Source organism: Triticum aestivum, chromosome 6D, assembly GCF_018294505.1.
Source record: "Triticum aestivum cultivar Chinese Spring chromosome 6D, IWGSC CS RefSeq v2.1, whole genome shotgun sequence".
In the NCBI taxonomy this organism is placed as follows: Eukaryota; Viridiplantae; Streptophyta; class Magnoliopsida; order Poales; family Poaceae; genus Triticum; species Triticum aestivum.
The window spans coordinates 8,844,805-8,851,761 of NC_057811.1; positions in this window are offsets into that span (position 1 = coordinate 8,844,805).

Sequence of the window (6,957 nt, forward strand, 5' to 3'; positions counted from 1 at the left end):
ATCCATCTCCCCCTCTTCTGGTCTTTGTCTGCCCGCTGCCCCGTTGTTCCCCTTCCTTTCTTCCCCCTGACCGCTCCTGCCTGCTCTCCCCCCACGTGTCATAGTACATGCGCAGATGGCTACTCCGGCGAAAGCAGGCGGTGGTGGCGGCGGCAGGCCCCCCCTGAAGTGGCGCAGGCGACACGGATCCCGACCCAGGCGAGCTTTGCGGGAGCTCGAACCCTAGCAGGGCAACGTCGAATGCGAAGCTGTAGTATTCCTTGGAATACGCGGTGGCTAGAACCTTCGCCGCGGTGGTGAAGGCCAATCTGACAGGAAGCCACCACATCGCTTCATCCTTCGGCGGCGTATAGTGAGATCCCTTCCCCTTCTCTATTACTTTCTGAATCCCGTACCGATCTGTTTCTAGGGTTAGTGTAGGATAAGTATTTCATAATGTTGGCCTATGGTTGTGGAAGAGATGATTTGTTTGTGAAATTAGTAGATTAATTTGAAATTGGGTTTTGTATTTGTTTTATTTAGTTGAAATTACCCAGCTTGTCAACTAAGTTAATGTTAAGCTGTTGTTTAATTAACAAAGAATTTTTCTCTGTGTTTTATTTTGTAATGTACCAAAGGTTTAATTGACCAAAGCTAGGGTTATTGTGTTGTTTTGCTCTGTATTGCACTGTTTCTTAATTAACCATAGTTAGGGTTATTGTACTATGTTGCTCTGTATTGCACTGTTTCTTAATTAACCAAAGCTAGGGTTATTGTACTTTGTTGCTCTGCATGCATTTTTTCTTAAGTAAACAAAGCTTTCAATGTTTTGTATTGCTTTGTTTTATTGTTGTTCTGCTTTTTCATAAGTGTTATAATTGTACACTTATACATCACTGCTATGTTGCTTTTGTAATTTGCATCCTGGATGATGAGGTTTGGGAATTGAGGATGCATTTTCATGACAAAGACAATCTTGAGAGAACTATGATGTTGTCATACATCACATGTTTCAATCTAGTAGCACTTACAGAGACTGAAGGATATGGTTTGAGGGATTACATGTACTATGTGAAGGATCCTGGCCTAGGGATAGAAGGAATGGAAGAAATAGAGGATGATGACAAGCTAGAGGAAATTCTAGACCACATAGTCATGCAGAAGCAGAAGATATTGAATGTGACAGTTGTTAGGGCCTATTCCCCCAAACCTGCAGATATAAATAGCAGTGCCAATGTTACTGAGCAGCAGATCCCTCTGCAGGAAATTGTAGAGCCCCAACTGTATCAGGTGGATGAAGAAGGAGTTTTGTTCATGGCAGAAAATTCAGATGCAGCAGCAGAAGAACAACCACTCCCAATACAGTTTCAAACACAGCAGAGCACAAACAATTCAGATGAGCAAATGCATGCAAATAGAAAAAATTATGGAGGAGACAAGGAGAAAGGAAATTCCAATGTTTCGGAAGAATAAGAAAGAAAAAGAGAAGGCCACTCCTTTGAATAGGAAATCTGCAGTTATGGATGAAGAGGGCAGTGATGATGAAATTTTGATAGAATATGGTGATATCCTTGCTAGGCTTGAGGAAATGAAAAAACTGAGGGATGATCCATTAATGCATTTTGGAGGGGACACAAATGTTGAGGAAATGTGGGAGACAGATGGGGAGGAAGAACTGATGAGCCACCAGGTGAAGAAGAGGACGATGATGATCAAGAGGAGGCGAAATTGGAGGAAGAGGGGCAAGAGGAGCAACAAGAGCAACACAATGAAGAGGAGCAAGAGGTTGGACAACATGTTCAGAAGAAGAAAAAAGCCAAGAGACACATAAAAGGGCCAACAAGTAGATCACATGGAAGTATAGATTACTTGTTTGAGGAGGAGTGGATACCATCATCTGACGAGGACAGTCAACCACTAGACTTGGGTCTGGAAGATGATGATGGTGCCCAGGCAATGGCATATGTGTTGCCCAATGGTAGGAAGAGCATAGCAAAGAAGATGAAGCCAATGATATGGTATGATGAGGAGAGAGCTCACCCACAGGACCAATTTGTGAAGCATCTTTGCTTCATTGATGTGTACTAGTTCAGAACTGCACTCCAAACCCGGCACAGGAACTTTGAGTACCATAGAAACTGCAATGACAGAGTTATAGCACAGTGCATAGATGAGCAATGCCCTTTTTATATAGCAGCTTCTCAGATTGCACATGAGAAAACATTTACCATCAGGAAGCAGTATTTGGTGCACACATGCCCTTCTGTGTCAGAGAGCACCAAAGTCACTGCCAAGTGGGTTGCAAAACATTATGAGGAGGCAGTTAGGAATGACCCATGCACAACAATAACAACAATTATTAATAGTGCAAAGAGCAAGTATGGAGTGGAGATATCAACCCACATGGCCTACAGGGCTAGGAAGGCAGCAAAGAATGTTGTTTTAGGAGATCAGAAGGCCCAATACACCAGGATTAGGGATTATTTGCAGGCTGTGCTAGATACTAATCCATGTTCTGTATTGTGACAATAAAATATATTAAGGAGCATCCTAGCAAGAACCCAAGGTTTCATGGGTTATTTATCTGACTGAATGGATGCAAAGAACGGTTCCTCAGTGGCTGCTGACCATTCATAGTAATTGCCTTGTATTGTTGTTTCTGCTACTTATATGCTCTTTCAAGTACTTATCATTTGTGCTCATATTGTAGGTTTGGATGGATGTTTCATAAAGCTCACTACTGGACAAATTCTTACTGCTACTGGAAGAGATGGGAACAACAATATTTTTCCCATTGCTTTTGGAGTTGTAGACAAGGAGGACACTGATTCCTGGACCTGGTTTCCATACCAGTTGAAGGTACCAATTGGTGGGCAGTCCGGCAAAGTTGGACAATACACAATCATTTCAGATAGGCAAAAGGTAATAACTTTCTCTAGTCTTATTAACACGCATGTGCCATTTAGTTGTACTTATTTTCATTTAGTTGTAGTTCTTTCATATAGGGTCTGATAAAATTCATAAACATAGTATTCCCCAATTGCGCACAAAGGTTTTGCCTTAGACATATTTACCAAATTTTTTAAAATGCTGGGTTTAGAGGGCCAGAACTAAAGGAATCACTACAAAAAAAAGACACATCCGTGACATTTTGGGCCGAACGAATTTTTTTTCTGTCATACATATGACACTTCTATGACGATAATTGTGACAAAACCCAGTATCATCATAGATGTGGTGGGCTCCTACTTCTATGACAAAAAATCATGATAGAAAATGGGCTTTTCGTCTTGGGCGGGCCGGAGACGCAGTTGCATGACATTCTTTGGGCCGTCCATGACGGAAAAAACCGTGGTAGAAGCAAGGGCGAGGAAAATTTCGGGGAGTTCCCGGTTACGGTGGGAGGTCGGGGGCCGAGCGATGCGCGTTTCTCTCGTACACGTACGCGCGTGTGTGCGAGGCGTTGGCTCTAACTGAACCCGAGGGAGGCGTTGGGCTCTAACTGAACCCGAGCGATTGCACTGCAGGCTACGCGTTACTGAACCTGAGCGATCGATCGATGGCTGTTAACTGAACCCGATCGAGCGATTCCTTCGCTACTGCTGCTAACTGAAGCCGATCGATGCTGCCTCTGGGATGAACAGTGAGCATTGCGGGGGGGGGGGGGGAGGGGTTGGATGAACAGTGAGCGGTGGCGTTGCCTCTGGATGAACAGGACCCCGTGGTGTGGTGGAGGGCTGGATGAACAGTAGACGGTGGAGGGGTGCCCGTGGAGGGGTGGTTGAACAGGACCCCGTGGTGTGGAGGGCTGGATGAACAGTAGACGGTGGAGGGGTGCCCGTGGAGGGGTGGTTGAATAGTAGCCGGTGGAGTAGCGCGCGATGGAGGCTGGATGAACAGGAGCCCGTGGAGGCTGGAGGAGGTCGACGGTAGCCCGTGGAGGCTGGAGGAGGTCGACGGTGGAGATGAACAGTATTCCGTGGAGTCCCGTTTTACGGTACGCCACACCCCTCCCGATGAACATGACCCCCGTTTCGACCGTAGGAGGTCCGTTTCGTCCGTTTTGCGGTACGCCACACCCCTCCCGATCAATAGGACCCCCGTTTCGACCGTAGGAGGTCCGATTCGTCCGTTTTGCGGTACGCCACACCCCTCCCAATCAACAGGACCCCCGTTTCGACCATAGGAGGTCCGTTTCCTCCGTTTTGCGGTACGCCACACCCCTCCCGATCAACAGGACCCCCGTTTCGACCGTAGGAGGTCCGTTTCCTCCGTTTTGCGGTACGCCACACTCCTCCCGATCAACAGGACCCCCGTTTCGACTGTAGGAGGTCTGTTTCCTCCGTTTTGCGGTACGCCACACCCCTCCCCATGAACATGACGCATTCCGTTGCCTCCCCATGAACACGACGCATTCTGTTGCCTCCCCATGAACACGACGACGACGCTGTTTCTCCGTTCCGACCCAGCCATGTACACGAGCCCTGGACGTACGTATGCGCGAGTAGGCGTTCGAGACCCCGCCCGTATGTACACATACGTGGCCGTATTTTCTTTCCTGCACCCTGGCCGCTGTACGTACGTGTACATGCTACGTGCGCGCCTCTACTACCACACGTACGCGCCTCTACTACGACACGTGCGCGCCTCTACATCCACCAGTATATATGTACGTACACCTTCGCGACCAGAATGACAACGCTACGTACGCTTCGACCAGGTGGGTCCCGACTGTCAGGCACTTCCTTGCCTGCGAAGATGTAGCTGGTGGGTCCCAGCAGTCAGGGGGGCGAATCATTTTTTTTGCCCGGACGCACTTCCTTGCGTGCGAAGATGTAGCTGGTGGGTCCCAGCAGTTAGGGGGAAACGTTTTTTTCGCGAAATACGGTGGCCCGTCCGGTGGGTCCCCGCTGTCAGGTGGAGGAATAATTATTTTGCACGTAATAAGGAGGCACTTCCTTGCTGCGGCCGTGGACCCAGCTGTCAACCTCTCCACGTACAGTCCACGTATGATGGAAGCCGTTCCTTGACCATGTTGACCACGCCGTGCCGAGAGCACCAGGGCGGTGGACGACGGTGAGGCCTAGGAAGGGGACGACACGGAGCCGGGGAAGACGCGGCAGTGGATGCCCACGCATAGAGGAGTACGAGGGTTCACTGGTTCGCTGCGGTGTGAGGCTGCCGTCGCCGCAGAATAACAGGGGGTGTGGGTGAGTAGAGGGATGGCCTGGCCAGGGGTGGGAGTAGTAGGGGGCGGTGAGGCCTCCGCCGCATCGCAGCCGGCCACGGGAGGCAGGAGCACGAGGCATGGCCGGTGCTGGTTTGGGCGGCTGGAGCAAGAAGACCAGAGGTTGAAGAAGCACTACGGCCGTTGGATGGACATCGTACGGTCACTGGAGCTAGAATCGTGCATATTGACTAAGTTGACAAAGCCCTCCGTCCCCGTCAACTTAGTAGGCCCACAAGTCAGCCTGCCACTATACTGGGTCCCAGCTAACAGGGGGAGTATTCATTTTTTTGTGCGTAATAAGGAGGCACTTCCTTGCGTGCGAAGATATAGCTGGTGGGTCCGAGCTGTCATCGGCGGTAACGTTTTTTTTCGCGAAATACAGAGGCCCTTTCGGTGGGTCCCTGATGTCAGGTGGAGGAATAATTATTTTGCGCGTAATAAGGAGGCATTTCCTTGCGTGCGGCCATGGACCCAGCTGTCGGCCTCTCCACGTACAGTCCACTTCAGATGCATGTCGGTCGTTGACCACGTTGACCGTTGACCACGTTGACCAGGCCGCGCCGAGAGCACCAGGGCGGTGGACGACGAGGAGGCCTAGGAAGGGAACGACACGAAGGCAGGGAAGACTCGGCAGTTGTTTCCCACGCGGAGGGGAGTACGACTGTACGAGGGTTTAGTGGTTCGTCTGCCGTCGCCGGAGAATAACAGCAGGTGTGGGTGAGTAGAGGGATGGCTAGGCCAACGATGGGAGTACGGTGGGGCGGTGAGGCCTGCGCGGCAGCAGAGCCGGCCGGGGGGAGGAGGGAGCAGGCAGTCCCACCGGCACTTGTTTGAGCGGCTGGAGCAGGGAGAGCAGAGATTGAAGAAGCACGACGGCCGTTGGATGGACATCAAAATAAATGTATATCAATATAAAATCCAACAAATTCTCCACGCATAAAAATTAATGTAATTTAAAATCTCGAAATGAAAAAAAAGATATTTGAAACTAATTGCCGGTTTGATGTGTTTTAAAAATGTACAGCTCATTTCTCATTACTGATGGGCCATTTTCTCGACCAGCCGAATGAAAGCTCTCCTCGTCTTGAAAGATTTGCAGCCCAACAGGCCTGACAAAGCGACTTACTTGGCAAATCACAAAAAAACTGGGCTGTGGCCGTGGACCCAGCTGTCAGCCTCTCCACGTACAGTACTCTTCCGATGGAAGTCGTTCCTTGACCATGTTGACCACGCCACGCGGAAAGCACCACGGCGGTGGACGACGGCGATGCCTAGGAAGGGGACGACGCGGAGCCGGGGAAGACGCGGCAGTGGAAGTCCGCGCGGAGAGGAGTACGAGGGTTCACTGGTTCGGCTGCGGTGTGAGGCTGCCGTCGCCGCAGGGCCTGGCCAGCGGTGGGAATAGTAGGGGGGAGGTGAGGCCTCCGCGGCAGCACAGCCGGCCATGGGAGGCAGGAGCATGCGGCACGACCGGCGCTGCTTTGGGCGGCTGGAGCAAGAAGACCAGACATTGAAGAAGCACTACGGCCGTTGGATGGACATCGTACGGTCACTGGAGCTAGAATCGTTCATATTGACTAAGTTGACAAAACCCTTCGTCCCCGTCAACTTAGTAGGCCCACAAGTCAGCCTCCCACCAAGGTGGGTCCCAGCTAGCCGGGGGAGTATTCATTTTTTTGTTTGTAATAAGGAGGCACTTCCGCTGGGTCCGAGCTGATAGCGGGGGAAACGTTTTTTTCGCGAAATAC